The following is a 16,716-nucleotide window of genomic DNA, read 5'->3' as shown; positions in this document are numbered from 1 at the left end:
GCCTAAGCCTCTGAAGTTTTGATCACTGCCTATACCATTATTCTAGAATAGTTCCCTATGACCTAGCAGCCTAATGCCTTTGGTCGTCAGCCCTATCCTGTTAGAACTAGAACTATACCTCTACTCGAAGAAAACCTCTAGGCTTGGACTAGCTTATGAACAATGAAAATGTGCATGCCTTGACTACCATTAGGACATATTGGCCATTGGTCTTAGCACATACTTCGACCATCATTGGCATAAGCTAGGCCGCACACCACACATGGGTCTCTTGAGGTTGAGCTATGCACCATGTGCACCATGATTGAGCGGTAGGTGAGTTTAGCCACATCTTCATATTTATGTCATGCCAAAACCATTTTTATGGCTTCTAAATTCACATAACGCTCACCAGCACTTGCACCTAGGCCTGGCTCAATTATGCCAAACCTAAACACCATGCTTGAGCCTCTAGAGTCTTGATCACTACCTATACTACTATTTTATACTAGTTCCCCATAACTTGGATCTCTAGTAGGCTTAATGCTTGGTCCCCCTAGCTGTTAGATGCTATCTTGCTGGAACTAGAACCACTTTTTGACTCAAAGAGAACCCTTGGGCCTAGACCAACTTATAGACCATGACATATGCACATGCCTCTACTGCTATTGAGACATGTTGGCCCTTGGTCTTGGCACATGCTTTGACCACTATCGTCACATGCTAGCCCTTTTTATGGGTAGTTCCTTAGAACACCATCAGTACATGCTAGGTTATACACCATACATGGGTATATTGGGCTTAAGCCGTGCACCATGATCAGGCTATAGGTGAGTTCAGGCACATCTTCATATTTCTACCATGTCAATGTCATTTTTATGGCTTGTAAATTCATATAATGCTCACCCACACCTGGGCTTAGCTCAATTCTACCAAACCTAAACACCATGCCTAAGTCTTTAGAGTCTTGATCACTGCTTGTACCATTATTCTAGGTTAGTTCCTTATGACCTTGACCAATAGTAGGCCTCAAAGGCTGGTCTCTTTGGCTGTCAAGCCTCATCTTGCTAGAACTAAAGCTACTTTTTGACTCAGAAAGAACCTTTAGGCTTAGACTAGCTTATAGATCGTGACATATGCATATGCTTTGGCTACCATCAAGATTTGTTGGCCCTTGGTCTCGACACATGCTTCGATCGTCATTGACACATATTAGCTCTTTATACAAGTAATTCCCTCAAACACTTTGACTCATGCTGGGTCACGTACCACGTACGAGTGTCCTAGGCTTGGGCCATGCACCATGCACACCATAACCAAGTAGTAGGTGGGTTCAAACACATCTTTGTATTTATACTGTGTCAATGCCACTTTTATGGCTTCTAAATTCATATAATGCTCACTAGTGCTCGTATCTAGATCTAGCTCAATTCTATCAAGCCTAAATACTGTGCCCAGGCCTTTAAAGTCTTGATCATTACCTATACCACTGTTTTACGCTAGTTCTTCATGACCTAGACCTCCAGTACACCTCAAGCTTCATCTTCCTAGCTGCTAAAGTGTGTCTTGCTAGAACTGGAACTACTCTTCAACTCAAAGAGAACCCCTAAGCCTATACCAGCTTGTGCACTATGACACATGCACATTCCTCAATTGCCATCGAGATATGTTGGCCCTTGGTCTTGGCACATGCTTTGATTAGCATAGGCACATGCTGGCCCTTTGTACGAGCTATTCTCTCGAACACCATCAGCATATGATACATCACACACCAAGCATGCATCAACACATGATAAGCCACATGCCAAGCATGCATATCCTGTGCTCAAGCCATGCACCATGCACACCCCAATCGAGTAGTAGGTCGGTTCAAGCACATCTTCATATTTCTACCATGCCAATGCCATTTCATGGCTTGTAAATTCATATAATGCTTATCAACACTCGTACTTGGGCCTAGCTCAATTTTGCTAAACCTAAAAATCGAGCTTGAGTCTCTAAAGTCTTGATCATAGCTATACCACTATTTTAGGCTAGTTCCCCTCAATCTAGACCTCTAGTATGCCGTAAGGTCTATTCCCCCTAGCTATCAAACTCTATCCCACTTAACTAGAACTACTCATCGACTTTGAAAAAACCATTAGGCCTAAACCAACTTACAGACCATGACATATGCACATACCTTGGTCGTCATTGAGACATGTTGGCCTTTGGTCTTGGTGTCATGGGTGAGAGCTTAAGCTTAGCTACCATATGGCTTTAGGTGAGAAACTACCATTCGTATGTCTAAGTTAGCCTTTAACCAATTTTTTATGCTGTGCACTTACATTAAAACTCTACCAAACTCCTAAGAGTTTAAGAGAAAGCTAGGAAGGAAATGGTTAAGGCAAGAGTAATATATTTACTTGATAAGGTATGTACACTTGCTTTTAGAATATAGTCCCTATGTATTCTCTACAAAGCTCTCAAGGTTTAGGTCTCTAAGGCTCACACTATTGCTTTTCTTACTTGTTGTCACTTGTTGCTTCTATACAAATGAAGGGGAGGCACTCCTATTTATACTTGAGCCCCCTTAGTACTTGTGGTTACAATGAATCCAAGTGTATGGCCATTAAGGGCTTTTTAGACAGTTATAGGTTGTCTAAGCTCTAACAAGGTCGGCTAAGACCTTTCTAGATTTTTGCTAGTTTAAGACTCCCTATCAAGCCCCAAGTCTAAAAGTGTTTAAGCACTCTTGTTGAATGCCTACACCTAGCAGGTTCTAGGGTCTTCTTTATCTGGATGCCACACTGCCTATAGTTAGAGCTTTATAGAAACTTTTTCATCTGGGCACTATGGTGCTTGTCACTATGCCTGCGTTTGGCCCTTCTAGAACTTTTACTGTCTATGCACCTGGCCTACCTCTTGACTTCTGTAGACCTTTCCATGCCTACACGCCTAGCCTATTTCTAAACAATTCTAGGCCATTCTGTGTTTGACTACCCATGCCACATCTTAGGGCTTTCTAGAATCTTTTAATGAGCAATCCTCATCCTTAGCACCATGTAGCTCACCTTGAATGTACTCTTACACTCTGGCTGTAGCCTTGGCCTACACATTTGAGTAAAGTATGTGCCTTTAGGGTCTTAATTTTGATCTTTGTGCTTCATCCACACCATCTCAAACTAGTCTTATCATGTAACCTACTTCATCTAAGACTTGGGTGCAGTTTATCACATTGACACATGCTTTGACCACCATTAGCACATGCTAGCCTTTGGTGCTGGTAGTTCATTTGAACACCATCGACACATGCTGGGCTGTATACCACAAGTGGGTATCTTAGGCTCAAGTCATACACCATGTGCACCACGACCAAGCAGTAGGTGGGTTCAGGCACATCTTGATATTTCTATCATGCCATTGCCATTTTTATGGCATGTAAAGTCAAAAAATGGTCCTTTTAGCCTTCATGTGAAGTTTCATGGCAAGATGACTCATTTTCTATTTTTCATGATTTTTAGAATTTTTTACAATTTAGGATTTTTTTCAAACTTTTTTTAGGATTTTTGACCTTAAATCTGGTATATGTGATCCTTGTATTTTTGTTGGCATCCACAAAAAAAATCAACTAAAAAATCAAAGTGTAAAAGATTTTGTGGCCATTTGAAAAAAGTGTCCCCATTTTAAACACTTGAATGGCTACTTGCTGCAAACTTGTAAAAGCTCTTATGTTCTTTAAGGGGATATGAGTTGTCAAGGTTCTTTAAGGAATAAGGAGCCAATATAAAGGCTAAAAACTAGCAACCATGGCACATCATGTGCGTACACCCTCTGGCCCCCTCCTTCAATCGTTGGAATCCACAATGTCACCTGTCAGGTTCTTTGGTAATAGTACCCTAGGCAAAAAAATATGACACCAGCACATGCCTAAGCCCATCATGTGCACCATGGCACAAAGTCAAACTTTGTCCAAGGCCTTTACCATCATTGGCACATTCTGGCCCTATAGTGTGGGCATATGCCTCGACCATCATTTCTACAAGCTGGCCTTTGGTACGAGAACCTGCCTCAACCAGCATTAGTATAAGCTAGCCTTTAGTATAGGCACTTACCTCGACCACCACCATTATATGCTAGCTTTTAATGTGGGCACATGCCTTGATCAACGCCAGTAGAAGATGGCCTTTGATGTAGGTAGTTACCTCAAACACTAATGATAGATGATGGCCCTTACTGTGGGCACTTACCTTAAACACCATGGACACGTGTTGGGCCTTGGGATGGGTGTCATAGGCCTAAGACTTATGCCAATGCTCTATGCAGCCTTAGGCTAGACTCCCTCCTTGTATGCTCAAGTCAGCTTGAAAACACTCTTGAAGAGTGAGCATTCAAAAGAACACTAAAAGGTACTCTAAAGCTATAAAAGACTAGAAAGCAAGAAATGCTTGAAAATGTCATAATTTGTATTACTCAAGTTGTGGTGTGCACAATGAGGGTGAAGGGACCTTCTATTTATAGCTAAGGCCTTTTTGAATCGATGGCTAACATTATTCCTATCCTAAGGCTCATAAAGAGTCCATTATGTACTGAAGATTACCATAGGATTCGATTGTAGAGTTTTAATTTTTCATAGACTCTATCAAGAAAGATGTTTAAACTAGGTTGGACTTCTTCATCAATAGTGCCCATGTAAGACCCTTCCCTAGGCTCATGCCTGGGTCTCTTTGAAAGTTGCTAAACCAAATCCCCTAACCTAAGCTCTTTGACCTTATTTTAATGCCCATACACCCATTCTAGGTTATGGTCCTAGCCAAAAGACTGTCATTGTACTTTTAAGCCTGGTCTCTCTTGCATGTTGACTCGGTTCTAGTTACCTTATAACTGTTCTCTGTCTTGATGAAAACCCCTGGGCCTAGTCCTTCCCATAGACCATACCATTCTCCCCCACTCATTTTAGCAACGTCCTCATTGCTTGGGAGATGTTGCATCTAGACTACACAACCCTATACATGTCAGGTTCATCTTCGGCTCCTCAAACCAAATTTCTCATGTGTTGGTCCTATACTCAAACAAGTACTCTACTGATTGTTCTTTTGAGTATCATTAGCCCCATACTACACTAGTCCTTTTTGCTTGCATGCCTGATGTTTCTTCCATTTCCTCTGAGTTACTTGCTATATAATCTTTTTAAAGGGGCTGGACCATAGGACTCATGCTGTGGCACTTTATTACCACTTTGCCCTTATCTCCTAGAGAGATTCTACTCTCTTGATAGAATTAAAAAGCATTAACCCACATTGCCTTGGGCACCTCTTTGTGCTCATCACTACTACTACTCTTGCTTATGGATAGCTCTTCTGCCTGATTGATGGTTGAAAGCCTTGTATGCCATGGGCACTTCTTGACCATATGCTGACTGCCAAATAAAAAGCAATACAAGGGCTTTTCTTCCTTGCCTTTGCTGGCAACACTATTGGCCTTGCAAAATCTAGGCTTTCCCATAGTCCCTTTCTCTTCTAGGAACAAACACTGGTGTCTCCCCCATTCTGGCCATTTCTCCTAGGCCTCAGAGACTTAGTGCACTCATCTTAAGTCTTTGATTCCATAGCAATGCTAGCCTAACTTGACACCTGCATGCCATTTTGTAGCAACACGATCTTTGTTTATGGCTTTCGACCATTTAAGAAATGCTTAGGCACTGCCACCTTAGGTTTTAAGCTGACACTAGTAACTAATACAGCTCATAACTTAGTGTGATCAACTTTAAGCCTCGCTAGTTCCTTTCACAAGATTGACACCATGGCCTCCAATGCCTCATTTTGATGTATGAATATCTTTAATGCCTTGTTTAAAGATCCTTCCTTATTCTCGTATTTATCCCTTAAATCAGCAACAATCACCTTGCACTTCTATAGTTAGGTGTCTAAGGACATCACCATGTCTCTCGATCTAACCTCCTATGCCTTGTCTATAGGTAGGCACTTATCAAGGTCTTCAGTTTGGCTTTCGTCTAGTTTACCTTAGCCATACCACATCCCTAAACACTCTATCAGTCACAAATACATAAAACCAAAGAGAATACCTCCACCTTTCACTCACTCTAGTGATCTAATCCTAGTCTGCATGAACCAGTACACCTATCTATCGATATAGTACACTAGCATACACACACTATCAGGCACCAATTTGCACTCTAGCTTAGCATACCATGCACTTTTGATCACTCACCAGTTTGCACACTTGCACAGCATGCCCAGCACTCTCACCACACTATAATAGCAATCGGTCCATCACCTATTTTGCACTTTTGTGCACCTATATCTTGTGCACAATGGGGGTGTCACCAGTACATAAGCATAGAAACAACTTAGGATGCTCGCACCACACAATCAAATGCTTGCACTAACATGTCCAAAACTTCCCCTGAGGCTAACCCTAGTTCCAACAGCACCCAACATTGATCACCTCCCTAGACCCATGTCTGTAGACTTTAAACTAGCTTCGAACCTACCTCATACCACTTGTCACGAGTTGAGACCTAAGCTCCAACTTGTATGGCTTTAAAACCTAAGAATGGACTTATCTGGTGTCCCAAATTAGCCTTTAATCAGACTAGTACATGGACACTCAAAACTCTAAGGCTGGCTACCACAAGCTACTGTTAAACAAGGCTGTACAAAAACAATTTGATGGAAAGCTAAAGAAAACAATAGAGATAGGTAAGAGTAAACTTGCATTACCTAAGTTTTGGTATGTACAATAAAGGTAAAGGCACCTCTTATTTATAGCTAAGGCCTCTTTGAATTAATGGCTAACATTGTTCCTATCCTATGACTCACAAAGAGTTCAATATATACAAGAGATTACAATAGGATTACATCGGAGAGTTCTAATTTGACATGGACTCTATTAGGAAAGGAGTTTGAACCAGGTTAGACTCCTTCATTAGCAGTGCCTATGTGAGGCCCATCTTTAGGCCCATGCCTAGGTTAACTCTCATATCATGCTTAGGTCTATTTAAAAGCTATTAAATGAATCTTCTGGCCTAAGATTCTTTTAGTGCTCGCTTACCCATTTTGCATCATGGTTTTACCCTTAAGATCATTATTACACCTCTAGGCTTGGTCTTTTTTGCATCATGACTTGGTCCCAATCACCTTAGAACTGCACCCTATCTTGGTGAGAACCCATAGGCCAAGTTTTTCTTATGGACTGTGATACGGGCACATGCTTCGACCACCACCAACACTTGAGAACCCTTGGTGTAGGATATGCCTATTTAAAAAAAGTATCCTTATTTCAAACACCTTAATGTCGATTGTTATAATATTTGTAAAATCTCTTATACTCTTTAGGGGGTGGTTGTCTAAACCCTGCCTCTCCCCCCACAAGGGGAGTAGGTGTGCGTGATAGGTCTATCATTGTGTGTATCCATAATAATGTCCTTGGAGCAAAATCTAGGCTTGCATGCTTTTTGGCTATGTTGTCAGGTGACTAGTTGTTTTTGTAACCCACAATTGCCAATGGCCTTGACCAATTAGTGTGCATGTAAAGAAAAGGCTAGGCTATGCCGAGTTCAAAATCATGCCTACAACTAATGCAGCCCCAGACCCCAAACCAAGTCCCTGAATCAGGTTATAACTCCCTAGGGTGGTGTAAGCAAAAGTTTTAGTCATGGGCTTAGTCTGGCCAAGTCTTTCAGGTATTTGGTAGTCTCAAGGTCTTTTCTCATCAACCATAAAAAATGCCTTAACCTGGCCAAGAACGTGCATGTAGTCGATACTTCCACCTTAGGAATAAGTTCTTAAGTTAGGCAACATCCCCTTGGGGTGGTTATAATAAAGTTCACGTGTGTAGTTTGGCCAGACCAAGCATTAGTAGTGTCGTGCTATTATTTCCTATTGGATGGCAAGTGTAGTCTCGTGGCCTTTGCTTTTGTTTTTCCCATGTTAAGTAGTTGTGGCATGGCTTTGTACATTGTTTCCTCCACTTACTTGTTGAGTAATCAGTTGGGTGGGTTATGGACTAGTGTTCCTGGATGCTACCACTTGCATGCAATAGGCATATGAGTGGTGCTTTGGTTATGTGTATTAGTAGGCTCCATGCTTGATGCATCAAACTATTGACTTGTCATCCTTTTCATTCTCTCTCATGAGGTCATCGTACCTTAAGGGCACAATTGGGATTTGTGATGCATACATAAGTTAATGGAAACTGGATGTCATGCCATCCCTCATCTATCTTGTGTCCTTAAAGGCTACGAGTTAGGCCTTAACCATGCCCTTTGTCCCAAGTGTGCCACCCAAACCCCTGTGGTTGTTTTGGTGCATTGGTGTTCAATCGTGCTTTCGGATATAGAACATTTTATAGCTGCAAGCTCTTAGCCTTTGTTCCTCTAATGCTATGTATTTTATGTGCTTGACACATACAATGCTCGTGCTCCATGTTGGCTTTTTTTGCCATGTAGTTGATAAGTTGAGGACCATGTAGTGTCAAAGTCTTATAGGAATGCTACCTAGTTGATCCTGTGAGTAGTCATATACTTGTCTCAAAGATTAAGTCATGCATGTGTAAGTATGAACTAATTCAGACTGTGAAACTATAAATGGCTTATTAAATTAGTTATAGTTTGTTTGATGGTATCTACAACTCGAATAACCGTAGTAATTCTAGAGCTAATATGTGCAACAAACCCTGACTTCTTGAAGGGATGCACTGATTAGATAAAAGGTTGATGTAGGCTTTGCCCGTTTCTTTGATGATTCATGATAACTCGATAGATCGCATAGCCTTTGTGCTAGTGATGCATCATTCAAAATTTTGCCCTATCAACTTTCAATAGTAGGATAGTGGCCTATAATGGTGAGACGAGTGATAAAGAATTAGGGTTCGATTTTAGAGAGTAAGCCTAAAAAATGGTTACCAATAGTAGGATAGTGGCCTATAATGGTGAGACGAGTGATAAAGACGAGTGATAAAGAATTAGGGTTTGATTTTAGAGAGTAAGCCTAAAAAATGGCTACCTTATCCAAGGAATGCAAATTACCCAATCTTAACATAGGGAGGTAGTGACGATAAATAACAATAGCTGGCTCTAGTAATTGCAATGAGTACAATGTAATTGGAATGAGTACAATATAAATCCTTTAACAAAGAACCATTAGAAGGTAGTCTAGTGCCAACAGCTGTGGTAATTCCATCTCCAATAATTTATATTTAAGTTGTTGTAGTTAAAAAACTCATAGTTGAAACTAGGGCTAGGTTGTTCGATTTGCCTTATAGTGAGCACTGGTTTACTCATCCCTACCACTGACAAAGCACTCCTAGCCTTAACTAGTCAGGTTATTCGTCTTACACTATTACTTTAAAGAAATTAGAGTGCTTAAAGTAGGCCTATGCTTGCATACATTAGCATGGGATAATATCATAAGATTTTAGTCCTATTGTGTTGGCCTTTGGGATCAAAGTAATGATTAAGAAGGATAGTCAAGGGCATACATATTTCATAGTCAAAGGTGAAATTCTTGGTTTTATGAAAAATAAACAACTACGAAAGCATTTACCAAGGATGTTTTCATTAATCAATAATGAAATTTGGGGGCTTAAAGATGATCAAATATCATCCTAGTCTCAACCATAAATGATGGCGATCGGGGATCGACAAATGTTACCTTTGGGACTCTACTGGCACCTTATGAGAAATCAAAGTCTTTAGGTTCTATGGGGAGTATGGTCATAAGTTTGAAATTTAAAAGAATTGATGAAAGGGCACCACCCAAAGCAAAGCCTGCAGCTTAATTTAACTTAGCACGAGGAAACTTAATAGGTCCATACATAGTAAAGATTGACAAACTGAAAGCTCTTTCTTGATTCTATGGGTCATTATGCATGCCCATTCTTAGTTGGTGGAGTCATTTGTCTAGTTAATTCTGTTAATGAATGAGACTTTAACCTGTTAACTAGCTATACGGAGGTGAACCTTTATAGCTAGTGAAGGGGTAAGGGTGTCTCTATACCTTAAGCGCCTTTTAGCCATGAGCATGTATGATGGTCGCTTTGTTATACCTCCCGAGTGAGTGAAACAATTGGTATCATTACTTGTAGCAAACTAACAAACCCTCTGTGTCAACATCCCATTCATGGTGCATACGCAGATGGCATTGTAACTCCTTTTGTCATAAAAAACCAAAATGACAATGGATATCTCAACTCTTACATTAATGAAAAATGTAGCAAAATGTGATAATTGGTGTGAATTGCAAAATCCCATGAACCATTGAGTCTTTGAAGATGAGTTGCACCCTAAGCCATTAGGCAGAGGGCACACTTACTTAGGTGTCATGCATCATCACCCGCTCTAACTAGCCACCCATTGGGCTCATGGTGAAGGGGAAAAAGATGGCCTCCTTTGATTTTGTCGATCATGGTTGGCCAAAAATTAAGTCCCCGACAATGATAACACTATGACCGTTAGTTGTAAAGCTCTTGACGTGTCCAGTGACTCATGCTCAATGTCCATTCAGACCCCATCAAAACCCTTGTATTGCTTAGTCGATGCTTGCTTTACTACCCTAGGTTAAGCAGGATTACCTGCTGAGTTTAAGCATATCAATAAGTGGAGGAAAAAAAACTTACCAGAATTCCCTTAGTAACAGCATGAACTAGGAAGAGCTTATGTTAAGAATCGAGCACCCTCAACATCCAAATTATAATTTAGAAAAGCATCATCAGTAGTGGACTAGGCCTAAGTCCCTTGGAAAGGGTGCTAAAAAGGGTGAAAGCCCCATTGTGCCTGGATCTTATCGCACCATAAGGCACTTTCTGCGAGTCAGGTTGTTTGGGAATGCAGCCCTAAGCAAATGGTAAATTTTGTCCAAGACTAAATATAGGTGAGATACCAATAGTGAACATGTACCACGAGGGAAAGATGAAAAGGACTTTGAAAAAAGAGTTAAAGAGTGATTGAAATTGTCAGTAATGATGGGAGTAATGATGCTCCCTGATTGAAAGTGAATGGGTATGGACTGACGTAGGTCACGGTGGGTGCCTAAGCCTAAGCTTTTGATATGCCTATAGTGTCAACATACGGGCTCCCTATCTAGGTCATCTTGAAACACATACCAAGGGGTCTAACATGTATGTGAGTCAATGAGCTAAAAAACCCATAATGTGCAAGGAAGCTGATTGGTAGGATCCCTTGTAGGTGCACTATCAACTAACCTTGATCTTCTAATAAGGGTTCAAATATGAGCATGCCTATTGAGAACCTAAATATGGTGAACTATGCTTGAGCGGGGTAAAGCTAGAGGAAACTTTGGTGGAGCCCCTAATGATACTAATGTGCAAATCATTCATTTGATATAGGTATAGGGGCAAACAACTAATCGAACTGTCTAGTAGCTAGTTTTTTCTTAAGTTTTCCTCAAGGTAGTTAGAGCCCTTAGTGAGTTCTATCGAGTAAAGCCAATGATTAGAGGCATCAGAGGTGCAACATCCTAGACTTATTCTCAAACTCTAAATATATTTCATGCAAAATTGGGAGCTCTAACTAAACCATTTTTGGTAAGCAGAACTAGTGGTGCGGGATGAACTAGAAGCTGATGCCCAACTACACACAAACCTAGAACCCACAAAGGGTGTTAGTTAATTAAGATAGTAGGATGGTGGTCATGAAAGTCGATTAAGCGTATGACCTATACCCAGCCATCGAGGTAAGGGCTATGCGCCAATGAGTAGAAGGGCATGGCAATCACCAAAAAACCATAGGTAAAAGCCTAGTCGAAGTAGTTGTTGGTATAGAACTTAGTGGTAGTAGCAAATATTAAAATGAAAACTTTGAAGGCTAAAAAGAGGAAAGGTTCCATGTGAATGGCACTTACACATGGGTTAGTTGATCCTAAAAGATATGGAAACCCGATTCGATAGTGCATCCAGAGCAAGCTTTAAAAGGGAATTAGGTATAAATTCTTGAACTGGGATGTGACAATTGACGGTGATGTTAAAGAGTCCAGAGACATTGCAAGGGCATCAAGAAGAGTTATCTTTTCTGTTTAATGTCTTGCCCACCTTAAAAATGGCTCAGCTAGAGGTAAGGTTTAGTGGCCAGAAAAGCATTGCACATCACGTGATGTCCGTACCCAATGATACTCACAACTATATTAGGTCTCCGAGGTGAATAGCCTCTAGTCAATGGAACAATGTAGGTAAGGGAAGTTGGTAAAATGGATCCGTAACCTTAGGAAAAAAAAATTGGCTTTAAAGGCTGGGCACGAGGGTCCAATCTTGAACTTCTTGGTTATTGATGCATTGCTTGAGTAGGTCTTTGCATGCCAACCATAGGATAGACCGAGAACAGCTCCCTTGGGGGCCTTTCTTGAGTGATGAATAGTTAACTTAAAATTGGTACAGATAAGGGGAATTCAACTATTTAATTAAAACAAAGCATTGTAATGGTCCTTGCAAACACTCACATATGTGATTTCTATCTAGCACTCTAAATGTCAAAGTGAAGAAATTTAACCAGGTGTGGGTAAATGGCAGGAGTAACCATGATTCTCTTAAGGTAGAATGAACAGATTAACAAGATTTCCATTATCCCTATCTACTATCTAAGGGAAGCACAGCTAAGGGAATAGGCTTGGTAGAATCAATGGGGAAAGAAGACCTTGTTAAGCTTGACTTTAGTCGACTTTGTGAAATGACTTAAGAAGTGTAGGATAAATGGAAGACCTCAAGCAAAATTGAAATACCACTACTTTTAACATTAGTTTACTTATTCCATGAATCAAAGGTAGGGCATGACCCTTTCCTTTGGACCCAAGGTTAGCCTTAGTCAGCCTCAGTCGACTTCGGTCTGTTGATCTAGATAAAAGACATTGTTAGTGGGGAGTTTAGTTAAAGCAGCACATTTGTTAAAAGATAATGCATGTGTCCTAAGATAAGCTCAATGAGAACAAAAATCTTGTATGCAACAAAAAGGTAAAAGCTCTTTTAATTCTAATTTTTAGTATGAATATGAACCATGAAAGCATGGCTTATCGATCCTTTAGACTTTCAAAATTTGAAGCTAGAGGTGTCAAAAAAGTTATCACAGGTATAACTAGCTTGTGGTAGCCAAGTGTTCGTAGCAACACTGTTTTTTTATCCTTCGATGTTGACTCTTCCTATCATTGTGAAGCAAAATTTACCAAGTGTTGGATTGTTCACCCACTAATAGAGAATATGAGTTCGGTTTAAACTATCATGAGGTAGGTTAATTTTACCTTACTAATGGTAGCCTTATAGTAGTAATTCAACCTAGTATGAGAGGTACCAATGATTTGCACAATTGGTCATCACGCTTGGTTTAAAAGCCAATGGCGTAAAGCTACTGTCCACTAGATTATGACTGAATAGCTTTAAGTCAAATTTTAGGCCAAAAATGACACACGTGCCCATTGCTCAATTGCTAACTTGTAATAGGGGCTTATGGCCCCTAAGGTTGAAACTTAATGGAATTGATGAAAAGGCACCACTAGGAGTAGATCCTGTAGATTAATTTAACTCCACTAAAAAACTTACCAGGTCTAGACATAGTAAGGATTGATTGTCTTAGAGCTCTTTCTTAATTCTATGGGTAGTGTTACATGGCTGTTCTTAGTTGGTAGAGAGATTTATCTAGTTAATTTGGTTAATGAATAAGACTTCAATATGCTTAATAGCTATGCAAAGGTGGTCCTACATGGCTAGCTTCTCAGAGGGACTATGGCTATTTAGGCCAAGAAAGTTTGAGGCAATAACAAGTCTATGATGCCTTTAGATGTTATGGGCCACAAACGTGCTACACTAATGTATTCAATGAGTCTATAGCCTTGGTTGATAGGCTCAAGTAATCTTTGAAATTTCATCATGATAAGGATAGATGATTGCAATTATTGGTCTTCAATGAGAAATTCCTAGTAAGCGTGAGTCATCAGCTCACATTGACTGTCTCTACCCACATTGCCTTTTGCACACACCACATGTTAGTAACACTACAGGCCTTCACGAAAGTTTCCTTTGGCTTCACCCCACTCAGGCATAGTTCACCATCTTTTGGGTTTCGATAAGTATGCTCACACTTGTACCCTTCTCAAAAGATCAAAGTCAATCAATGGTGTACCCATGAGGGATCCCCCTATTCAACTTTGTTGTGCCTTAGGGGTTTTCTAGCCTGTTGACTCACACTCATATCAGAATCCTTAGTCTATGTTTCAAGACAGGTCAAATGGGGAACCCACAGGCTAACATTGAGAGTACACTGATGACAAGGCATTCAGAGACATCGTGTGTTGCATTCCATGATTGCAGCAAAGATGTCTCTACAGGCATATTGAAAGCTTAACCTTAGGCCGTTGTCATGACTTGTGTTGGTCCATGCCCTGAGCTAATCGACAAACCAACTCTCAATGTTCCAAATCTAATTGGGATGCATCGTCAACCCCATCCATTTCCTTTCCGACAATTTCAACCACTCTTTGACTTATTGTCAAAGTCCTTTTCGTCTTTCCCATATGGTACTTGTTTGCTATCAATCTTTCACCTGTATTCTACCTTGGACAAAATTTACCACCCAATTGGGGCTACACTTCCAAACAACTCAGCTCGTAAATAATGCCTTGTGGTGCAATAGAGTCTAGGCACTATGGGGTTTTCACCCTCTTCAGCACCCTTTTCTAGGGGACTTAGGCCAGGTACACCACTAAGGATGCTTCTCTAGACTATAATTTGAACATTGGGGTGCTCGATTCTTAAGCTAAGCTTTTCCTAGTTTACTCACCATTACTAGGGGAACTTGGTAAGTTTTTTTTCCTTCACTTATTAATATGCTTAAACACAGTGGGTAATCCCACCTAACCTAGGATCATGATACGAGCATTGACTGAGTGATGAGAGGGGTCTAGATCAACAATAAGGGTGCATCACTAGTGGCAAGGCATGCTGGGAGCTTGACCTCTAACGGTCATGGCATTGTCATTGCTAGAGACTTGCTTTTAGGCCAACCATGACCAACGAGATCACAAGAGACCATATTTCACCCCCCATTTGTAGCCTCAAGGGTAGAGGATTAGAAGGGGTGACAATGCATGACACCCAAGTAGGTGTGCCCTTAACCTACTAGCTTAAGGTGCAACTAGCATTTGAAGACTCGATGGTTCATAAGATTCTATAATTCACACCAAGTATCGCATTTTGCTACTTTCTTCATCGATGTAAGAGCTAAGATATCTATTGTCGAGAGTCATTTTACTTTTTCACGACATGATGCCATTGGATGACGATGACACAGGCACTCTTTTTCATTCTGGCTCCTTGGCATAATTAGTACCAAGGTTTCATTATTTGGTCAAGACCTCAGCCTACTTACTAGCTAATTAGTAGGTCTTTAGATGTTAGGTTCAACAAAATTGAGCCAAGACTAGGTGCGGGCATTGGTAAGCGATGCACAGGCACTGGTGAACGATGCATGGGCACATGATCAGACCTAGGTAAGGGCACTGATGACTGAGGTACGGGCTCATGGTTAGACTTAGGTGTATGCATGCCTGAACATGATCCTAGAAAGATCAGATTTGAGGGTTTCTAGAAGGCCTAGTATTACAGCACAATCTTTAACAAGCTAGAATTATGCTGAGCATTTAAGTTTCATAGGCTGACTTAGGCATGCGGAGTCAATTCCCTGTCTAAGGCTACATGAAGTTTGGCTTAAAATCGAAGCCCGCAACATATGCACCAAGTGTCATTTAGTGGTGATGGCACTCAAGGGGTAAACTAGTGCCTTAGGAAGGGATAGAATAGTGGTGAAAGGGTCAAGGTACACATACTACACCAAGTGCTAGCAATTGGCAATGGTGTCGAGGTAATAACTCACACCAAGGGCCAATATGTGCCAATGATGGTCAATGCATATACTGAGACCAATGGCCAAAATGTGTCGATGGTGGTTGAGGAATGTGCATGCACTAAGGGACATTCGATGTCGATGGTGTTTAAGGCATGTGCATATGTCACGTTTTGCAAGTTGGTTTAGGCCTAGGGGTTCTCTTTGAGTTTAGAAATAGTTTTAGTTCTAGTGGGATAGGGTTTGACAGCTCGGGGAACCAGGCCTTGAGGCTTATTAGAGGCCTAGGTCATGGGTAACTAGCCTTGAACAATGGTATGAGTAGTGATCATGACTCTAAAGGCTCAGGCACAATGTTTAAATTTCATTGAATTGAGCCAGGCCCAACTGCGGGCACTGTTGAGCACTTACATGAATTTACAAGCCATAAAATTGGTATTAGCATGGTAGAATATGAAGATGTGCTTGAACCCAGCTATTGCACGGTCGTGGTGCACATGGTGCATGACCTAGACTCAGGATACCCATACATGGTGCGTGGCCTAGTATGTGTCGATGGTGTTTAAAGGAATTGCCCACACAAAGGGCTGACATGTTCGATTGGCAATCGAGGCATGTGTATGTATCACGATCCATAAGCTAGTCTAGGCCCAAGGGTTCTCTCCGAGTCGAGGAGCAATTCTAATTCTAGCAAGATAGGGTTCGACATGAGGGGAACCAAGCTTTGAGAACTATTAGAGACCCAAGTCATAAGAAACTAGCCTAGAACAGTGGTATAGATAGTGTCAAAGCTCTAGGCGCTCAAACATGGTGCTTAGATTTAGCAAAATTGAGGCCTAGGTGCAGGCACTGGTGAGCACTTATATGAATTTACAAGCCATAAAAATGGCATTAAC

At 40.9% G+C, this 16,716-nt stretch overlaps 1 non-coding gene and 3 pseudogenes across 1 annotated transcript; 3 read left to right on the top strand and 1 right to left on the bottom strand.

The window, feature by feature from the left end:
• The first annotated feature begins 8,476 nt into the window (after positions 1 to 8,476).
• On the top strand, positions 8,477 to 9,682 carry LOC149518818 (18S ribosomal RNA; annotated as a pseudogene).
• Positions 9,683 to 10,148: 466 nt separating this feature from the next.
• LOC149518817 (5.8S ribosomal RNA) lies at positions 10,149 to 10,302 on the top strand (annotated as a pseudogene).
• Positions 10,303 to 10,527: 225 nt separating this feature from the next.
• Positions 10,528 to 13,398, top strand: LOC149518816 (25S ribosomal RNA; annotated as a pseudogene).
• A 1,668-nt stretch (positions 13,399 to 15,066) lies between these two features.
• Positions 15,067 to 15,222, bottom strand: LOC149518815 (5.8S ribosomal RNA). Its single transcript, XR_016342524.1, has one exon. It is a non-coding gene; the product is annotated as a 5.8S ribosomal RNA (ribosomal RNA).
• Positions 15,223 to 16,716: the final 1,494 nt, after the last annotated feature.

This window comes from Durio zibethinus, chromosome 5 (genome assembly GCF_047325235.1).
Source record: "Durio zibethinus cultivar Kanyao isolate XHJ-2024 chromosome 5, ASM4732523v1, whole genome shotgun sequence".
In the NCBI taxonomy this organism is placed as follows: domain Eukaryota; kingdom Viridiplantae; phylum Streptophyta; class Magnoliopsida; order Malvales; family Malvaceae; genus Durio; species Durio zibethinus.
This window is presented reverse-complemented; position numbering and strand designations above follow the sequence as displayed.